Source organism: Schistocerca americana, chromosome 11, assembly GCF_021461395.2.
Source record: "Schistocerca americana isolate TAMUIC-IGC-003095 chromosome 11, iqSchAmer2.1, whole genome shotgun sequence".
Classification (NCBI taxonomy): Eukaryota; Metazoa; Arthropoda; class Insecta; order Orthoptera; family Acrididae; genus Schistocerca; species Schistocerca americana.
Window position 1 is genome coordinate 207,356,950 of NC_060129.1, and position 22,456 is coordinate 207,379,405.

Consider the following 22,456-nt stretch of genomic DNA (forward strand, 5'->3'; position numbering starts at 1 on the left):
ATTGTATTTTAGGCCTCTACATACTCTGCGAACCATTGAGGTACGTGGCAGAGGGTACATGTCACTGTGCCAGTTAAGGTTTTTTTCCCGTTTCATTCAAGTACGGTTCGCGGGAAGAATTGTCTGTTCGTGCAGGAAATATTCTAATCTTACTGAAGTTATCCCCATGTGAACGATAGGTAGGGGGGTTTTAGTGTATTCCTAGAGGCACAATCTAAAGCCGGTTCTTGAAACTTTCTCGGGAGACTTTACATCTGTCTTCAACGGTTTGCTAGTTCACTTTCTTCCCACGTCCGTGAGGCTCTTCCTTGCATGAAACAAACCTTTGGCCGTTCGTGCTGCCCTTTTCTGTATACGATCGATGCCTGCTATTAGCCCTGTCTGGTTCAGGTCCCACACACTTGGTCAGTATTCTAGAACCGGTTGTACGTCATTTATAAGCCATCTCCTTTAGACTGGCTGCACTTTGCGCAGTGTTCTTCTACCAGTAGACCTGAGTCTCCGACCTGCTTAACCCGCCACTGAATGAAGTGACCGCTCCTTTTCATATCCCTACAAAGGATTACACACAGGTATTTGTACGAATTAATCGACACCAACTGTGACTCACTGAAATTATCTTAGGATACGCCAGTTTTTCGTTCTGTAATGTGCAAAATTTTACATTTTTTACCGTTTGAACAAGTTGCCAATCTTTGCACAGGTTTGAAATCTTATCGATATCTGACTGAATACTTGTTCAACTTTTTCAGACAGTATTTCATTGTAGATATGTCCATCATCTTCAAAAAGCCTGATTTTAGTATTAATTTTGTCTGCGAGGTAATTACAGTACTGGCCATTAAAATTGTTAGACTACGAAGATGACGTGCTACAGACGCGAAATTTAAGCGACAGGAAAAAGATGCTGTGACATACAAATGATTAGCTTTTCAGAGCATTCACACAAGGCTGGCGCCGGTGGCGACACCTACAACTTGCTGACATCAGCAAAGTTTCCAACCGATTTCTCATACACAAACAGCAGTTGACCGGCGTTGCCTAGTGAAACGTTGTTGTAATGCCTCGTGTTAGGAGGAGAAATGCGTACCATCACGTCTCCGACTTTGATAAACGACGGATTGTAGCCTATCGCGATTGCGGTTTATCGTATCGCGACATCGCTGCTCGCATCGGTCGAGATCCAATGACTGTTAGCAGAATATGGAATCGGAGGGTTCAGGAGGCTAATACGGAACGCCGTGCTGGATCCCAACGGCCTCGTATCACTAGCAGTCGAGATGACCGACATCTTATCCGCACGGCTGTAACGGATCGTGCAGCCACGTCTCGATCCCCGAGTCAACAGGTGGGGACGTTTGCAAGACAACAACCATCTGCACGAACAGTTCGACGACGTTTGCAGCAGCACGGACTATCAGCTCGGAGACCGTGGCTGCGGTTACCCTTGACGCTGCACACAGACAGGAGCGATTGCGACGGTGTACTCGACGACGAACCTGGGTGCACGAATGGCAAAACGTCATTTTTTCTGATGAATCCAGGTTCTGTTTACAGCATCATGATGGCCGCATCCGTGTTTGGCGAGATGGCGGTAAACGCACATTGGAAGCGTGTATTCGTCATCGCCATACTGGCTCTACCCTTCATTCGATCCCTGCGAAACCCTACATTTCAGCAGGATAATGCACGACCGCACGTTGCAGGTCCTGTACGGGCCTTTCTGGATACAGAAAATGTTCGACTGCTGCCCTGGCCAGCACATTCTCCAGATCTCTCACCAATTGAAACGGTCTGGAGAATGGCGGCCGAGCAACTGGCTCGTCACAATACGCCAGTCACTACTCTTGATGAACTGTGGTATCGTGTTGAAGCTGCACGGGCAGCTGTACCTGTACACGCCATCCGAGCTCTGTTTGACTCCATGCCCAAGCGTATCGAGGCAGTTATTACGGCCAGAGGTGGTTGTTCTGGGTACTGATTTCTCAGGATCTGTGTACCCAAATTGCGTGAAAATGTAATCACATGTCAGTTCTAGTATAATATATTTGTCCAATGAATACCCGTTTATCATTTGCATTTCTTCTTGGTGTAGCAATTTTAATGGCCAGTAGTGTATATATGCACGTATTATATGAAGCCAGGTGTCTAGTAAATAATAGTATACTACTCGTTAAGTAATGCGACTGAAATAAAGCGATGGTGACGTTACTTTAATATCTGGACGGATGGCAGGGCTGCACCCGCTTCCAGCGCTCTCACCGGGGTGGAGACCTCGGGGCAGACGGCAAGTGTGTGTTTGCAAGCGCGGCCGACTGACCACACGGCATAACGCCAAGCAAAGCAGACGCTAGTTTCGAGGTACGACAGACAGCTTGTGTCGCAACGCGAAAGGTAAATCATGTGGACAAACTGCTGCGCAGCTAATACGGAAAATGAAGGAGGATCCGTCAGTCAGTGCAGCCGGCTTGTCACGTGAGCTGCTAAACGAGGCTGGCGAGAAAGGGCGCATCCTCAAACAGATCGAAGAGCCCTCAACGAAAGCGGCTGCAGTGGAAGAGTGGCCGTGAAGAAACAGTACGTGAATGGGCAGAACCGGAACAAGTTATCGTACTTTGCCCAGGGAGTTTATTGCGAAGGATGAAATACGGTGGAACGACGGCAGTTTTGCCGACGAAAGTAAATTTAACGTGAAACTTCCTGGCAGATTGAAACTGTGTGCCCGACCGAGACTCGAACTCGGGACCTTTGCCTTACGCGGGCAAGTGCTCTACCAACTGAGCTACCGAAGCAAGATTCGCAGGAGAGCTTCTGTAAAGTCTGGAAGGTAGGAGTCGAGATACTGGCAGAAATAAAGCTGTGAGGACGGGGCGTGAGTCGTGCTTCGGTAGCTCAGTTGGTAGAGCACTTGCCCGCGAAAGGCAAAGGTCCCGAGTTCGAGTCTCGGTCGGGCACACAGTTTCAATCTGCCAGGAAGTATCATATCAGCGCACACTCCGCTGCAGAGTGAAAATCTCATTCTGTGAATTTAACGTCTTTGGGTCGGATGGACGAAGCATGGTGTGGCGGAAGAAGAACGAAGAATTCACAGTCAACAAATACTGAACCGACTGTAAAGCATGCGGGTGACAGCGTTCTCGTCTGGGGCTGTATATCGATATTTGGACCGTGCGAATTGCTCTTCGTCGACAGTATTATGGACAAATGTGTCTATTTGAACACATTGAAGAACAATTTGCGGAAAAGTGCTGGAACCGTGTGGATATCAAACACGTTCAAGTTTTACCAGCACAACGACGCGAAGCGTAAGGCTGGCGCTGTGCACGAATATTTGTTGTACAACTGGCCCAAAGTCCTACAACCCCACCTCAATCACCAGATCTTAACACCATTGAGAGGTGGAGCGACGTATTAGAAAGGCACCAGTATCGTCGATTAAAAAAAGATTGGGACAGTCCACATGCGGACTATTTAGAAAAGATCATTTGCAATATGCCGCAGCGTTTGAAAGAAGTGGTAAAACAGAATGGCTACCCGACAAGATATTGAAACATTTCATGTTCCACAAAATCTTGTCCTGAAATGATTAGTTCTCCAAAGTGTCCGAATATTGAGCTAACGCGAATATATAGGACCGAGTTGTATTTAAACAGTATTATAAAAGAACTTACGTACGTTACGTTAGTAAAGTTTATGCTATTACTTACAAGACATATCACGGAATATAATGCTTGGATATATGTTTTTTTACGAATAAAGTTATGAGGCTGCAAGGTTAGCATATCATGGTGTCCGAATATTAAAGTGATTCACTGTATACTTTGGCAACGGCCCTGCCGCAGTGGATACACGGGTTCCTGTGAGATCACCGAAGTTAAGCGCTGTCGGGCGTGGCCGGCACCTGGATGGGTGACCACCCAGGCCGCCATGCGCTGTTGCCATTTTTCGGGGTGCACTCAGCCCCGTGGTGTCAATTGAGGAGCTACTCGACCGAATAGTAGCGGCTTCGGTCAAGAAAACCATCGTAACGACCGGGAGAGCGGTGTGCTGACACCACGCCCCTCCTATCCGCATCCTCCTTGAGGATGACACGGCGGTCGGATGGTCCCGGTAGGCCACTCGTGGCCTGAAGACGGAGTACTCTATACTATATTTGCTACATGTTGCTATGTTTGTATCATCTGAAAACGGAAGAAGCTTGGCATTTGGTAATGTTAACGATGAAAGGTCACTGATATACACAGGCAGTAGAGGACCAAGGATGGCGATGGAAGGTCATTTTAGCCGCGCGGGATTAGCCGAGCGGTCTGGGCGCTGCAGTCATTGGAGTGTGCGGCTGGTCCCGGCGGAGGTTCGAGTCCTCCCTCGGGCAAGGGTGTGTGTGTGTTCGTCCTTAGGATAATTTAGGTTAACTAATAGGTAAGCTTAGGGACTGATGACCTTAGCAGCCAAGTCCCATAAGGTATCACACACTTTTTTTTTAATGTCATTTTACGAGGTACCGACACGCCATTAATTGTGATAGACGCTATGCTTGCGTTGCAGTTTGGTCGAATCGCCCCACCACTGCTGTGTCTCAGGACATAAGAAGTAGAGTGGACTCCCCCACCTGAACTACCGTTCTGAGAAGAGACCTCAGAAGAAAAGAAAAACCGCCGTCTGTGTTGCCAAGCGGTGCATTGCGAGATAGCGAGCGAGCGAGCGGTGCGTTACGAAGTCATCTCGTCTCCGCAAGGTACACACAGCACTTGCTTTGGGTCTGGGAGGGAGGGAGAGAGGGACAGAGAGTCAAATGCGGCCACGGAGGGGGCCGTTGCAAAACCGTGACGTCAGCCGACGTCAGTCCGCGGTCAACACACGCAAGAGACCGCGTGACTAAACGTTCCCCGGCAGGGATGGGCTAAAACTGTCACTTCGCGATAACGGTGATTTCTGTGAACGCTACTTTTCGCTGCAACAGCTACTTCTAGTCGCGATTCGTCACAGTTTTAAAATCGCATTGCGCCGTCTAACTGTACATGTCTTTCGTCGTCCCCTCACTTGCTTGTATGTTTTTGAAGATTGTGCGTCGTCTGGTGCAGCTAAATCAAAGGCTGTTTGAAGTGTACCTTTCGCGTTTCGTTTCTTTCCTGTGAAGCACCAATAAAACCGAAAATGTAAATCGAATTAGCATCTACGATTCGGAGTGCTGGGTGATTACCGGAGAACAGCGAGTAGACCGAAGCTGTAGGTGGGGGGCCCTTCTGAAACGAGCGTGCCGTTTGGAACACACAGCGAATGAGTTCCGGCAAACAACACACTATAAAGATACTATAATTGATGGCATAGAAAGCGGACAAGTTTTATGTTTTCGTCACATGAAAGAATACCCAAAGTTATGTGTGACTGTAGATCAACTGTAGACCAAATATTGACCCTGTGTCAAATTTTGGAAAAGAAATGGGAATACAATAAACCAGTTCATAATCTTTTCATAGTTTTTACAAAAGCATATGATTCAGTATTGCAGTCAAAATTGTACAGAATTCTTTTGGAACTTGGAATACCAAAGAAGTATGTTAGACTTGTAGAAGCGAGTTTGAGAAACGCAAAAGGTAGACTACGCATGGGGAAATTGGAGTCAGAAGAATTTGTAATAAAGAACGGACTTAAGCAGCGAGATGCCATGTCTCCGCTACTTTTTAATTTAGTCCTAGAATATATTGTACGAATGGCAGCAGATAATTCGGAGGGTGTGGAGTTAAATGGAAATATTAAGACACTAGGGTATGCAGATGATCTAAGCATCATTAGCGATAGGAAAGAATCTGTAACAGCAAATGCGAATGCGTTAATCGAGGCTAGTGGAGACGTAGGTCTAAGGATAAGTGAAGACAAAACTAAATACCTGGTTACTATTAGAATGCCAACAGCAGTAGATCAGGAAATGTTAAGAGTTGGAGACATGCAGTTTGAAAAAGTGAACACATTTAAGTATCTAGGCGTGGACATCACTTCGAGAAATGAGATCGAATCCGAACTGAAGAAGAGTTTACGGGCGGCAAATGCGTGCTACTTCTCACTGAATGGATTACTTTCATCACGGATATTGTCTAGGAATTTAAAGATTAGAATACACAAAAGTATTATTCTACCAGTTATGTTGTACGGGTGTGAGACTTGGTCCCTCACTGTGCAAAATGAAAAGCCGTTTCGAGTATTTGAAAACAAAATTTTGAGGAAAATTTTCGGAGCAAAAAGGGATGACGTTAGCGGAGAGTGGCGAAAAGTGGATAACGAAGAGGTTCACGAACTCTACTCGAGCCCTGACACAATCAGTATTATTAAATCACGTAGGCTGCGATGGGCGGGTCACGTAGCTCGAATGGATGAGGGCAGGGCAGCGCGCAGAGTACTGGTGGAGGGAAAACGTCCTGTGGGGAGACCGAGGCGCAGATGGGAGGACAACGTGAAGGCTGATTTGAGGAGCCTAGGTACTGAAGGGGAATGGAAGGAAATAGCCCAGGACAGGGACAGGTGGCGAAAATACGTTGCTGCGGTAATGGGCTCTCGAGTCCGGTATGACCAGCGAGTACGTAAGTAAGTAGATAGACAAACCCAAGGCGCAGAGGCAAGTAAAATGGATTCAGAGTACAGAAAATTTCTTCTGACTCCATTCCCTGCCCAGCAGGGATTTAACCTCGAAGACAGACAAAATATGTTGGGTTATTACGGAGACTGAGATTTGGGATGCGGCAGGAGCTCTAGGACATTCCCTCCTCCCCCCCCCCCCCCCCCCCCCCCCACACACTTCCCCGCCATGTATACACGGCGATTTTAAAAATGTCAAGTGCTACCGTAGTCTACTCATTAAGATGTGTAATCTTACGTTAAAGGCCTCAACACAGTAAGAGAAGCGGTACAGTCAGAAGCCGTGTGGCTCGCTACGGCCAAATTACCCAGACGTTTCTTGTAGTGGCAATTTTCGCAGCAGCTCTATATAAACTGCAGTCGTTTCAAAGAAAATACCTTTTTTGCATGCTGCATACCGAAATTTTTATTTTTACTTATGCACCCATAAATAATAATTTCTATGTGCAGCATGAAAACAAGGCATTTTTCTTTGAAACGACTGCAGTTTATCCAGAGCGGTGAGCGACTTCCAGACAAACACTCCAGCCATTTAGGCGACTTTTTCTCCCTGACAAGTCCCACAAAATGATGAAAAGAAAACAAGTTTACCGACTACTACATTTTGGCTCTTCACGTACTCCGATTTCAGAATGAGGTATGACGTTGTCATTTGGCTGGCTCAAATGGCTCTGAGCACTATGGGACTCAACTGCTGAGGTCATTAGTCCCCTAGAACTTAGAACTAGTTAAACCTAACTAACCTAAGGACATCACAAACATCCATGCCCGAGGCAGGATTCGAACCTGCGACCGTAGCGGTCTTGCGGTTCCAGACTGCAGCGCCTTTAACCGCACGGCCACTTCGGCCGGCCGTTGTCATTTGTTGCTTCTTTATTACCAACTCTATTGGCGACACCGCTTTGCAGGAACTATCTACACCGAATGTACGTGCAAAATTATATCGTTCGACGACAAATTCAGGAGGTAAGACGCCGTAAACGTCCAGATGCGTGAAAAAAACAACCTTTTTTCCAAATGGAACGCGAATTAGTCAAAGAACACTCATTCACTGTTTAACTACCAACAAACTTCAGTCATAAGTTCAAGCTTTTCCTCACTAACATGCCTAACATCACATATTTAAGACATGAACTCATTTGTACGGTAATCAGACGTTTGAGCGAGTTTTATACAAGGGAGGTCGACTGTGTAAGGACCCGGTTTCTGTGTTCAGGTCAACCGCACACTGCAACACAAGTTACACGTTTTCGCCTCTTAGCGCCAACTACTTGTCAGGACTAATGTTGGCGTTTTCGGTAATGCAACCGACAAAATGCTACGCGGAATGGTTCTGTTAACATTTGCAACTCTTCTTCGTCATATGTTACACGGTAAACACAAGTTGTGTTAGTAATTAGCTGGCTTGAGCAAAGAGAAAATGTCATCCCCTGTCATCCCAGCAAACTAGTCTGTAGTAAGTATCGCTTACGTCTGTTCATCCTTTGGCTTCAAATGTTTGTACCAGTGAAACAAGTGTGAAAAATGTGATGTTGAGAATCATAACAAATTATCATACAGTACAATACAGTGCGAGTTCGTCTTTAGGATACGGATTGCAACTGCTTTGTTATGTTCATAGGTGTCTGAACTACATTTTCAGTCACTCGACACCTATGTGTGAACATTTAAAGTGCCTGCTAGAGGGTTCGTGGAACCACACACACACACACACACACACACACACACACACACACACACACACACACACACACACACCAAATGAAAACACCAAACACAACAGAAAACAAAAGACAAAGACACAAGAACAGTTGGCAACACTACACACCGAGAACACACAATGCTGATCGCGGAACGGCAGTGAAAGTCAAACATGTGATGTGACATGTGTATAAACAACGCCAGATTCGATTAACTGGAGTATGAAGACTATCAAATACGTAACCAGGAACACAGATATGTGTGTTAGCAGCGCTCGAAATCTGAAGTAACACGAAAGATACATTCACAATATGGAAGTTGTGCTACAAAAGTAGCTTCTAACCTAAAAAACAAGAAAAAACAAAGGTAATATATCAGCAGATTAAATCTATCACATAATACGTTTATTGTGTGTATAAAAAGAAACATGTATTTCAGGCCACTGCCCAAATAAATGCAGCGAAACCCGTAAGGCAACAAACAAACCGCCTGCATTTAGTTGCATAGACGGCACGTACCTTCACGAATTCAAGGCAACTGAAAGAAAATGACGGAAAACAGATAAAAATGACGATGTCACACTATTTGTCTGCCGTTGCACTCTGGAGCAGCGCACAGGGGAAAGGAACACTTAAATCTGTCGTTGCGGGATAATCCCTCTTCATTTACTACAATGATCATTTCTCCAAATATAGACGAAGAACGCCTTTGCTTCAACGACCACCGCCCCAATTCTTATCACACCCGCGCCGCTCTGTCCCCTATTTGGCGACGGTAACGACGGACAGTCTCTTTAGCAGATCTGTCGCATCTTCTGCCTAAGCGCGGACTTCGGTTTGCCTTTTCCACATTATCTATGTGATCGTTCCAATTTAGGTTCCTCGTAATTCCTACGTATTTGGTTGAATTAGGTACCCTTAAATAGGTGTGATTTATCGTGTAACCGAACTTTAGCGGATTCCATTTAGTACTCACGTGGATGACCATCCACTTTTCATTATTTACGTTCAATTTCCACTTTTCGAACCGTACAGATTTCTCTCTACGTTATTTTGCAAATTGGTTTCGATCTTCTGATGACTTTACTAGACGATGCACGACAGCATCATCTGCAAACAGCCTAAGAGGGCCGATCACGGTCTCCCCTAAACAGGTTTTGTACACCGGCGACAGCAGTGGGTCTCCAACACTTCCGTTTTACTCTCGATAGTTTTTCGTCGATTACTCTGCACTGTGGACCTTTCTGACAGGAAATCACGAATCCGGTCGCACTACAAGTGCTACTCCATAGGCGCGGAATATGCTTGTCAGGAACGGTGGAAAACCACAATGGAAAGTTGGAAATATGGAAATGATTTGAAATCCCTGTCGATAAACTCATTATTTCGTGTGAATAGAACGTCAGTTCTGTTGCACAAGAATAAGATTTTGTGAATTGGCGCTGAATACCGTTTTCTTGGATGTACACTACTGGCCATTAAAATTGCTACACCAAGAACAAATGCAGGCGATAAACGGGTATTCATTGGACAAATATATTAAATTAGAACTGACATGTGATTCCATTTTCACGCAGTTTGGGTGCATAGATCCTGAGAAATCAGTACCCAGAACAACCACCTCTGGCCGTAATAGCGGCCTCGATACGCCTGGGCATTGAGTCAAACAGAGCTCGGATGGCGTGTACAGGTACAGCTGCCCGTGCAGCTTCAACACGATACCGCAGTTCATCGAGAGTAGTGACTGGCGTATTGTGACGAGCCAGTTGGTCGGCCACCATTCACCAAACGTTTTCAATTGGTGAGAGATCTGGAAAATGTGCTGGCCAGGGCAGCAGTCGAACATTTTCTGTATCCAGAAAGGCTCGTACAGGAGCTGGTCCTGCATTATCCTGCTGAAATGTAGGGTTTCGCAGGGATCGGATGAAGGGTAGAGCCACGGGTCGTAACACGTTTGAAATGCAACGTCCACCGTTCAAAGTGCCGTCAATGCGAACAAGAGGTGACCGAGACGTGTAGCCAATGGCACCCCATACCATCACGCCAGGTGATACGCCAGTATGGCGATGACGAATACACGCTTCCAATATGCGTTCACTGCAAACACGGATGCGACCATCGTGATGCTGTAAACAGAACCTGGATTCATCACAAAAAATGACATTTCGCCATTCCTGCACCCAAGTTCGTCGTCGAGTACACCATCGCAGGCGCTCCTGTCTGTGATGCAGCGTCAAGAGTAACCGCAGCCACGGTCTCCGAGCTGATAGTCCGTGCTGCTGCAAACGTTGCCGAACTGTTCGTGCAGATGGTTGTCGTCTCGCAAAGGTCCCCATCTGCTGACTCAGGGATCGAGACGTGGCTGCACGATCCGTTACAGCCATGCGCATAAGATGCCTGTCATCTCGACTGCTAGTGATACGAGGCCGTTGGGATCCAGCACGGCGTTCCGTGTTACCCACCTGAACCCACCGATTCCATATTCTGCTAGCAGTCATTGGATCTCGACCGACGCGAGCAGCAATGTCGCGATACGATAAACCGCAATCGCGATAGGCTACAATCCGAGCTTTATCAAAGTCGGAAACGTGATGGTACGCATTTCTCCTCCTTACACGAGGCATCAAAACGACGTTTCACCAGGCATCGCCGGTCAACTATGTATGAGAAATCAGTTGGAAACTTTCCTCATGTCAGCCGGTGGTAGGTGTCGCCACCGGCGCCAACCTTGTGTAAATGCTCTGTAAAGACAATCATTTGCGTATCACAGCATCTTCTTAATGTCGGTTAAATTTCCCGTCTGTAGCACGTCATCTTCGTGGTGTAGCAATTTTAATGGCCAGTAGTGTATTTGATAATGTTCGAACACAGGCCCATTTCCAGAAGCAGTTGCCACTGTAACTGCAGCCGCGCGGGATTAGCCGAGCAGTCTGAGGCGCTGCAGTCATGTTCTGAGCGGCTGGTCCCGGCGGAGGTTCGAGTCCTCCCTCGGGCATGGGTGTGTGTGTTTGTCCTTAGGATAATTTATGTTACGTAGTGTGTAAGCTTAGGGAGTGATAACCTTAGCAGTTAATTCACGTAATATTTCACAGACATTTAAACATTTGAACTCTGAACTGCTGGCTCCTCTACTGATCTGTCCACACACATGAGAGACGACTGTGAGGATTCAAGATGTACGTCGACAGCGCGAGACGGGACGTTCTTACAATGGAACACGACGTCGGTCGACAGGCTTGGCTCTCTGGCGTGACGGAATGCTACGGCGCTGCTGCTTTGAGCTGTCACCTGTGACTTCTGGCTGCGACTGAAACCACAGCCAGATACTGGTGGCTCGGTACTGTGGAAACCGCGGGTTCCCAGTCACTTGTGACTTCTGACAGGTCGCCGCGTGACTGATTCACGATCCAACGCGCCGCGACTCGCGAAAGTAAAAAAGGGTCGCAGCAGAAACCAAAGCGCGGCCCGCGCTATAAATAAAAAAAAAAGAGCAGACCCGACGCTCCGTCACGGCCTATTCGCGAGCGCTGAGACACGGCGGGAAATTCGCTGACGAAACCGCCTCGCCCGTTCTCTCTACGGTTTAGCGGTGGCGGCGACGGCGTCCGAATACAAAAGAACTGGCGCGCGCAAAGTACCCGTTTCCCCGCGCCTCTGCTTTCTGCATAATACATTCGAAGCGAGACACCGCGGGCGCCGTCGTGAGGGCTACTTTGTGTCAGTATCACAACACACACACATACATACATGCATAGTAATCCTGTCAAGAGGCGGCAGAGGACCTGGAAGAGCAGTTGAACGGAATGGACAGCGTCTTGAAAGGAGGATATAAGATGAACATCAACAAAAGCAAAACGACGATAATGGAATGTAGTCGAATTAAGTCGGGTGATGCTGAGGGTATTAGATTAGGAAATGAGACACTTAAAGAAGTAGGCGAGTTTTGCTATTTTGGGAGCAAAATAACTGATGATGCTCGAAGTAGAGAGGATATGAAATATAGAATGGCTACTTTTAGAAAAGATTTCCTGACAAATCTATACTCTGTATTAACAAATTTCTCTTCTTCAGAAACGCTCTCCTTGTCATTGCCAGTCTACATTTTATATCCTCTCTACTTCGACCATCATCAGTTATTTTGCTACACAAATACCAAACTCCTTTACTACTTTAAGTGCCTCATTTCCTAATCTAATTCCCTCAGCATCACCCGACTTAATTCGACTACATTCCATTATCCTCGTTTTCCTTTTGTTGATGTTCATCTTATAACCTCCTTTCAAGACACTGTCAATTCCGTTCAACTGCTCTTCCAAGTCCTTTGCTGTCTCTGGCAGAATTACAATGTCATCGACGAACCTCAAAGTTTTTATTTCTTCTCCATGGATTTTAATACCTACTCCGAATTTTTCTTTTGTTTCCTTTACTGCTTGCTCAATATACAGGTTGAATAACATCGGGGAGAGGCTACAACCCTGTCTCACTCCCCAACCACTGCTTCCCATTCATGCCCATCCACTCTTATAACTGCCATCTGCTTTCTGTACAAATTGTAAATAGCCTTTCGCTCCCTGTATTTTACCCCTGCCACCTTCAGAATTTGAAAGACAGTATTCCAGTCAACACTGTCAAAAGCTTTCTCCTAGTCCACAAATGCTAGAAACGTAGGTTTGCCTTTCCTTAATCTTTCTTCTAAGATAAGTCGTAGGGTCAGTATTGCCTCACGTGTTCCAATATTTCTACGGAATCCAAACTGTATCGTCCCCGATGTCGGCTTCAACCAGTTATTCCATTCGTCTGTAAGGAATTCGTGTCAGTATATTGCAACCGTGACTTATTAAGCTGATATCTTTAAAACTGCGGAAGTTTATGTTTCACAGCGAATAAACATTTACACAATGAACTTCTGGACTAACGACTTGAAATAGTTTCATGCGATTTCCACAAAACGTTCTGACGTTAGCATTGCACTGTAGCTGTCACCCCTGCAAGCTACCGACCTGTATATTTTATTTACTGATTTGCGACTTCTTTTATACCCTTTTCATAATGCAAATGTTTGTCATAACATCGTATTTGCCTCAGTTACACAGCAAATGAGTACAGCATAAATATCTCACTATTGTCATACTTGTGTATTTTTTAATGAACAGTTTACTATTTTGCACTAACTTTCCGATCGCAAGTGCTATTAAAAACCTCAGCTAATATAAAATGGGTCAGTTGCACGTGTTAGCGGAAACGACAATTGAGAAGAGCACCGAAAGATGCTTTGTGTTAAGAAGGCATACGTAATTGTATAAATGATATTTAGCGATAGCCTCTTGTTATTTATCGTGGGATCACTTGCGCAGTAATGCTAGCTCATTTACTTATGAACTAACTATTGCTTATATTTATTGTTAGTAATCGGAGTCTGACCGTATGTTTATGACATTTATTTATTTCAATATTATTGTGGTAAAAGTACTGGGAGATGAAGGAGCTTGCAAAGGATTGAGTAGCATGGAGAGCTGCATCAAACCAGTCTCAGGACTGAAAACAACAACAACAACAAAGTTGAACCAGAGCTTGTAGACTTTGTATTTTTGATGGGGACAGTCTTCAGCACACTGAAGCGGAACACTATGGGAGTCAAGTGGAGACTGCGACTTTTCGGGTGACGAGTTGGAGGGAGCGATTCCGGAGCTCTGGAAGGACTCAAACCTGTCTAGAGTAACGTGCGCGATTGAGCCGCACAGCCGCTACAATGCTCTCACTTAATATTTCGATAGGTCTGAATGTGTTCCACAGTAAGCCTCGTAACATTTTCCCCTTGATTTACAGAACTCAGAATACTGGGAGAGTACGGGGTACTAAGTCCTCGTATCGTGTATGATAATATTGTGTTCACGAAATGGGCTTAATTTTATCTTTGGTGACTTTAGTATGTGAACTTTGCTACCATTTTTGTAACGCTCTCAGCGGAACTTTGCCCCACTTGATAAGGGTATTTTTTTATCTGTACTTTAAGTGAATATCATAGGACCACATCCTTTTTGAGATGCTCTTTCTCGAATAAACAGTATTCGACATATTTCTCTGTCGTCTACATCAATAGACTAAAACCCTTATTATTAAGTTATTCATTCATCTTTTTCCATACTTCTTTGTATTTTATTAACTCGCAGCTGTAACGAACGCGTGACTGTGACTGGAGGACTATTCGCGGCGGATCAGCTGCGGGTCATGAAAGCTCCACCCTATGACTACATTGATCTGTTATCTCTGTACAGAACCAAGCATCTGAAGTAAGAGTAACCACAGGTAGAGGAGCGACTGGTCTGCTCGCATGGGACGCAGTTTAGAAGAGCAACCGTTCAACTACGTTCGCAACTCGTACAGGCACTTCACGTTGGTTCGGTGCCAGTCCACTTGGAGCGCTGCACGTATGTCAGTCCATTGTTTCGCTTTAATACTGGCTGACTTTGGTGTTCCGTGTTTCTTTTCGCTTCCTAGTTAATAGAAACAGACATTGTGCTTCTGATTACGACTTTTCGTGTGTATTGCACTCTTTGAATTACATGTAAAATATGTTTTTCGTATTCTGACTGCATTCTTCTCGCATTCGTAATACTGCGTGGCGTAAATTTAGCATATTAGTGTTTGTTTCACACGAAACATTCGTTGCATGATATTCTGTGGACTTAGGTGTCTATGTTATTCCTTACGGATGTGTGGGACAAGTGCTCGATTTAAATGCATTGTTAAGTATATTGATCGTGTTCTACGTTTTTTGCTTGCACCCGTTTTTCGCATTTTCTCGCACAAAGTGAGCAGGTTTTGACGGTACTGGAATCCAGCTTTATTACGTCTTGTCACGGAATTAATCCAGCGTCGGATGGCGTAGTTTCTTGCCAGGCGGTCAACGCATGGATGTAGATGCGTTGTTGTTTTGGTGGGTGGAGCTTTCTTCTTTGCAAATGGCGAAAGTGCGACAGTAGTTACGCAAATGTCTTCACAGTTTACTAACGCGTACTACAGACAATACGTTTTAGCAGAAGTCTATGACAAAGTCGGTGGCTCCATTGAATGCTTGAGTACGACAAATGGATGGAAACAATATTAACAAGGAATACTATAAAGATACTTACAGCGCACTTAAATCGAGCAGTTCGCACGCAGATTCGTGAGCAGTAACAAATAGACAAGGAGTCTGCAGAACACATTACGACGGAACCAGCTTATATTTCGTACGAAACAAAAGCAAATATGGAATCATTTGCGGTAACTACTGTCAGGGATGAAAGTAAAAATTAAGTAGAATGCGAGCGACATGTTTACACTGCAAATTGAAGAGAGCAATACACACAAAGTTGTAATCAGGAAGATAATTTCCATTTGGTTGAATTTTATCCAACATGGCTGAAATAAAATTTCCACTTGATAACAGCCACACGGTCGAAATTGCAATACTTTGCTTTGCAAATAAATACGTTTTACCACCAGACTACCAGACCGCTGCATAAAGCATAAATGAGAAATATCAGCATCTAGTGCTCGTATTTCGCAAAGAAACACTGCAGATGGTCTCCCCGAAGTCGAAGTTCACTGCCAGGCCACTCGGAGCGCCACTGTCGGTCTCTCCGTACCCTGGCATTTCTGGAGTTTTGGTGTTATGCGGTTCCACCGCTGAAACTGAATGGATGTTAGAGCATAGAAAGAAGAGGCTGAAACGGGGCATTCAACCAGGGTGACCCTAGAAGTCAGTCAAGGGGGGGGGGGGGGGGGGCGGCTGGGGGAGTGAAATAAGGCTTGGAGAGTTGGAAGTCCTCTACCGACAAATTGGTAAAATTTGGTGTTGCTTAAAATAGTTTTGATAACTGTTTTGGAGTTTAGTGTAAAAATGTGTATTAATAAATAATAAGATGCCTATTTTAAGTTAAATGATATTTATTGGTTTAGGTAGTAAGCTATTTGCCACTATTATTCTTTTAATAAAATGTGTTTCCAATACATTGCAACCTATATTGCTACATAATTATTTTTTTTTTTTATAATTGATTCTGTTGAAGTATTATATTCGTTGATTTCTGAAGTCATTTTATCCAGTGTAATATGACACCCCCTTGCCACCGCCCCTGTACTTAACTGAACAACGTGTTTGCTGGTACCGGAATAGCGCAGGCGAGAACACAGTCGTACCGCAACGAGGCGCAGCTCTGAAGCGCGATGGAATGTCCCGGAAAGCCCCGATTCGCTAACGATCCGTGAGCTATTCGCCAAATTGCAACGGAAGGGCAGCGTAGCTGACGATCTAGAGGAGAATGTAGATGTGGAATGTCGGCGTCAGGCGAACTGCTGTTACTCCTGAAAATGGCGCCACCGTTTCTGGAATTAGTCAGCAAAATCCAAGATAATGGTTTCAAGCGTTGTAGGTAGCAGACGTCGCCTACACACGTGTCAATTAGAAATCCAAAGCCACTAGACCACACCTGTACCAGCCGACTTTGCGAACCAGATGTCCACAATGACCGACAGTGAAGTGTTTGATATTATTGGCTACTTCTTGTTCGTAGACGATGCTCACTTCCACGTGAATAAACATCTTCATTTACGTGAGCCAAAACTGCTGTATTCTCGCAAAGTCGCTGTTGAGGTGTAGTAAGCAGCAGAGGCGTTAGTCATGCGAGAAACGGTCAGCGGTGAAGACTACGTTGCAATTTTGGAACAATTTGTGGCCACACAGATGACGTCGGAGGATCTCTATCCCGCACCCGACAGATGTTTTGCTTTGTAAATGAATACTTCAGACATGCTCACTGTGCTGACAAGGGAACCTCCCCATCGCACCCCCCTCAGATTTAGTTATAAGTTGGCACAGTGGATAGGCCTTGAAAAACTGAACACAGATCAATTGAGAAAACAGGAAGAAGTTGTGTGGAACTATGAAAAAAATAAGCAAAATATACAAACTGAGTAGTCCATGCGCAAGATAGGCAACATGAAGGATTCTGTGACCTCAGTAGCGCCGTGGTCCTGTGGTAGCGTGAGCAGCTGCTGAGCGAGAGGTCCTTGGTTCAAGTCTTGTCTAGAGTGAAAGTTTTACTTTCTTTATTTTTGCATAGTTATTATCTGTCCGTTCGTTCATTGACGTCTTTGTTCTCTGTAATAAGTTTAGTGTCTGTGTTTTGCGACCGCACCGCAAAACCGTGCGATTAGTAGACGAAACGACGTGCCTCTCCAATGGGAACCGAAAACATTTGATCGCAAGGTCATAGGTCAACCGATTCCTCCACAGGAAAACATGTCTGATATATTCTATACGACACTGGTGACGGCATGTGCGTCACATGACAGGAATATGTTGTCGACCCACCTAACTTGTACACTTGGCGAAGGGGTAAAGAGATTCTTCTACCTTGCCCGATTTACATTTTCTTGTGGATGTGATAATCACTCCCAAAAAAGTGATGAAAACATAAAGAGCTTGTCACATAAACTGGAAATAAAAAATTAATCTTTTCACTCGATGGAAGATTTAAACCAAGGTCCTTTCGTTCCGCAGCTGCTCACGTTACCACGAGACCACGGCGCTCCTGCGCTCCCAGTGTCCTTGATGTTGCCTATCTTCCTATGAACTACTCGGTTTGTATATTTTGCTTATTTTTTCACAGTTCCACACAACTTCTTGTTTTCTCAATTGATCTGTTTTCAGTTTTTCAAGGCCTATCCACTGTGCCAACTTATAACTAAATCTGAGGGGGGTGCGATGGGAAGGTTCCCTTGTCAGAGCAATTTTGAATATTTTTGTACACAGGACATGTTTATAGCAACAGCACTACAATGGTGACTGCTTCCTGATTCCGTAGAAAACATAATCGACCTGAAATTGTATTTTAGGCCTCTACATACTCTGCGAACCATTGAGGTACGTGGCAGAGGGTACATGTCACTGTTCCAGTTAAGGTTTTTTTCCCGTTTCATTCAAGTACGGTTCGCGGGAAGAATTGTCTGTTCGTGCAGGAAATATTCTAATCTTACTGAAGTTATCCCCATGTGAACGATAGGTAGGGGGTTTTAGTGTATTCCTAGAGGCACAATCTAAAGCCGGTTCTTGAAACTTTCTCGGGAGACTTTACATCTGTCTTCAACGGTTTGCTAGTTCACTTTCTTCCCACGTCCGTGAGGCTCTTCCTTGCATGAAACAAACCTTTGGCCGTTCGTGCTGCCCTTTTCTGTATACGATCGATGCCTGCTGTTAGCCCTGTCTGGTTCAGGTCCCACACACTTGGTCAGTATTCTAGAACCGGTTGTACGCCATTTATAAGCCATCTCCTTTAGACTGGCTGCACTTTGCGCAGTGTTTTTCTACCAGTAGACCTGAGTCTCCGACCTGCTTAACCCGCCACTGAATGAAGTGACCGCTCCTTTTCATATCCCTACAAAGGATTACACACAGGTATTTGTACGAATTAATCGACACCAACTGTGACTCACTGAAATTATCTTAGGATACGCCAGTTTTTCGTTCTGTAATGTGCAAAATTTTACATTTTTTACCGTATGAACAAGTTGCCAATCTTTGCACAGGTTTGAAATCTTATCGATATCTGACTGAATACTTGTTCAACTTTTTCAGACAGTATTTCATTGTAGATATGTCGATCATCTTCAAAAAGCCTGATTTTAGTATTAATTTTGTCTGCGAGGTAATTACAGTACTGGCCATTAAAATTGTTAGACTACGAAGATGACGTGCTACAGACGCGAAATTTAAGCGACAGGAAGAAGATGCTGTGACATACAAATGATTAGCTTTTCAGAGCATTCACACAAGGCTGGCGCCGGTGGCGACACCTACAACTTGCTGACATCAGCAAAGTTTCCAACCGATTTCTCATACACAAACAGCAGTTGACCGGCGTTGCCTAGTGAAACGTTGTTGTAATGCCTCGTGTTAGGAGGAGAAATGCGTACCATCACGTCTCCGACTTTGATAAACGACGGATTGTAGCCTATCGCGATTGCGGTTTATCGTATCGCGACATCGCTGCTCGCATCGGTCGAGATCCAATGACTGTTAGCAGAATATGGAATCGGTGGGTTCAGGAGGGTAATACGGAACGCCGTGCTGGATCCCAACGGCCTCGTATCACTAGCAGTCGAGATGACAGGCATCTTATCCGCACGGCTGTAACGGATCGTGCAGCCACGTCTCGATCCCCGAGTCAACAGATGGGGACGTTTGCAAGACGACAACCATCTGCACGAACAGTTCGACGACGTTTGCAGCAGCAGGGACTATCAGCTCGGAGACCGTGGCTGCGGTTACCCTTGACGCTGCGTCACAGACAGGAGCGCCTGCGATGGTGTACTCGACGACGAACCTGGGTGCACGAATGGCAAAACGTCATTTTTTCGGATGAATCCAGGTTCTGTTTACAGCATCATGATGGCCGCATCCGTGTTTGGCGACATGGCGGTAAACGCACATTGGAAGCGTGTATTCGTCATCGCCATACTGGCTCTACCCTTCATTCGATCCCTGCGAAACCCTACATTTCAGCAGGATAATGCACGACCGCACGTTGCAGGTCCTGTACGGGCCTTTCTGGATACAGAATATGTTCGACTGCTGCCCTGGCCAGCACATTCTCCAGATCTCTCACCAATTGAAACGGTCTGGAGAATGGCGGCCGAGCAACTGGCTCGTCACAATACGCCAGTCACTACTCTTGATGAACTGTGGTATCGTGTTGAAGCTGCATGGGCAGCTGTACCTGTACACGCCATCCGAGCTCTGTTTGACTCAATGCGCAGACGTATCGAGGCCGTTATTACGGCCAGAGGTGGTTGTTCTGGGTACTGATTTCTCAGGATCTGTGTACCCAAATTGCGTGAAAATGTAATCACATGTCAGTTCTAGTATAATATATTTGTCCAATGAATACCTGTTTATCATTTGCACTTCTTCTTGGTGTAGCAATTTTAATGGCCAGTAGTGTATATTTGCACGTATTATATGAAGCCAGGTGTCTAGTAAATAATAGTATACTACTCGTTAAGTAAGCGACTGAAATAAAGCGATGGTGACGTTACTTTATTATCTGGACGGATGGCAGGGCTGCACCCGCTTCCAGCGCTCTCACCGGGGTGAAGACCTCGGGTCAGACGGCAAGTGTGTGTTTACAAGCGCGGCCGACTGACCACACGGCATAACGCCAAGCAAAGCAAACGCTAGTTTCGAGGTACGACAGACAGCTTGTGTCGCAACGCGAAAGGTAAATCATGTGGACAAACTGCTGCGCAGCTAATACGGAAAATGAAGGAGGATCCGTCAGTCAGTGCAGCCGGCTTGTCACGTGAGCTGCTAAACGAGGCTGGCGAGAAAGGGCGCATCCTCAAACAGATCGAAGAGCCCTCAACGAAAGCGGCTGCAGTGGAAGAGTGGCCGTGAAGAAACAGTACGTGAGTGAACAGAACCGGAACAAGGTATCGTACTTTGCCCAGGGAGTTTATTGCGAAGGATGAAATACGGTGGAACGACGGCAGTTTTGCCGACGAAAGTAAATTTAACGTGAAACTTCCTGGCAGATTGAAACTGTGTGCCCGACCGAGACTCGATCTCGGGACCTTTGCCTTTCGCGGGCAAGTGCTCTACCATCTGAGCTACCGAAGCAAGATTCGCAGGAGAGCTTCTGTAAAGTTTGGAAGGCAGGAGACGAGGTACTGGCAGAAGTAAAGCTGTGATTACCGGGCGTGAGTCGTGCTTCGGTAGCTCAGATGGTAGAGCACTTGCCCGAGAAAGGGAAAGGTTCCGAGTTCGAGTCTCGGTCGGGGGCACACAGTTTCAATCTGCCAGGAAGTATCATATCAGCGCACACTCCGCTGCAGAGTGAAAATCTCATTCTGTAAATTTAACGTCTTTGGGTCGGATGGACGAAGCATGGTGTGGCGGAAGAAGAACGAAGAATTCACAGTCAACAAATACTGAACCGACTGTAAAGCATGCGGGTGACAGCGTTCTCGTCTGGGGCTGTACGTCGATATTTGGACCGGGCGAATTGCTATTCGTCGACAGTATTATGGACAAATGTGTCTATTTGAACACATTGAAGAACAATTTGCGGAAAAGTGCTGGAACCGTGTGGATATCAAACACGTTCAAGTTTTACCAGCACAACGACGCGAAGCGTAAGGCTGGCGCAGTGCAGGAATATTTGTTGTACAATTGGCCCAAAGTCCTACAACCCCACCTCAATCACCAGATCTTAACCCCATTGAGAAGTGGAGCGACGTATTAGAAAGGCACCAGTATCGTCGATTAAAAGAAGATTGGGACAGTCCACATGCGGACTATTTAGAAAAAATCATTTGCAATATGCCGCAGCGTTTGAAAGAAGTGGTAAAACAGAATGGCTACCCGACAAGATATTGAAACATTTCATGTTCCACAAAATCTTGTCCTGAAATGATTAGTTCTGCAAAGTGTCCGAATATTGAGCTAACGCGAATATATAGGACCGAGTTGTATTTAAACAGTATTATAAAAGAACTTACGTACGTTACGTTAGTAAAGTTTATGCTATTACTTACAAGACATATCACGGAATATAATGCTTGGATATATGTTTTTTTACGAATAAAGTTATGAGGCTGCAAGGTTAGCATATCATAGTGTCCCAATATTAAAGTGATTCACTGTATACTTTGGCAACGGCCTTACCGAGGTGGATACACCGGTTCACGTGAGATCACCGAAGTTAAGCGCTGTCGGGCGTGGCCGGCACCTGGATGGGTGACCACCCAGGCCGCCATGCGCTGTTGCCATTTTTCGGGGTGCACTCAGCCCCGTGGTGTCAATTGAGGAGCTACTCGACCGAATAGTAGCGGCTTCGGTCAAGAAAACCATCGTAACGACCGGGAGAGCGGTGTGCTGACCCCACGCCCCTCCTATCCGCATCCTCCTTGAGGATGACACGGCGGTCGGATGGTCCCGGTAGGCCACTCGTGGCCTGAAGACGGAGTACTCTATACTATATTTGCTACATGTTGCTATGTTTGTATCATCTGAAAACGGAAGAAGCTTGGCATTTGGTAATGTTAACGATGAAAGGTCATTGATATACACAGGCAGTAGAGGA

At 45.6% G+C, this 22,456-nt stretch overlaps 1 protein-coding gene, 1 non-coding gene and 1 pseudogene across 2 annotated transcripts in view; 1 reads left to right on the top strand and 2 right to left on the bottom strand.

Moving 5' to 3' along the window:
• Window positions 1-22,456, bottom strand: part of LOC124553572 (amyloid beta A4 precursor protein-binding family B member 1-interacting protein) — a 528,575-nt gene that overhangs the window by 460,873 nt on the left and 45,246 nt on the right. The window lies entirely within an intron of this gene.
• On the bottom strand, window positions 2,719-2,793 carry Trnat-cgu. The gene has a single exon. It is a non-coding gene; the product is annotated as a tRNA-Thr (tRNA).
• LOC124554360 lies at window positions 22,025-22,142 on the top strand (annotated as a pseudogene).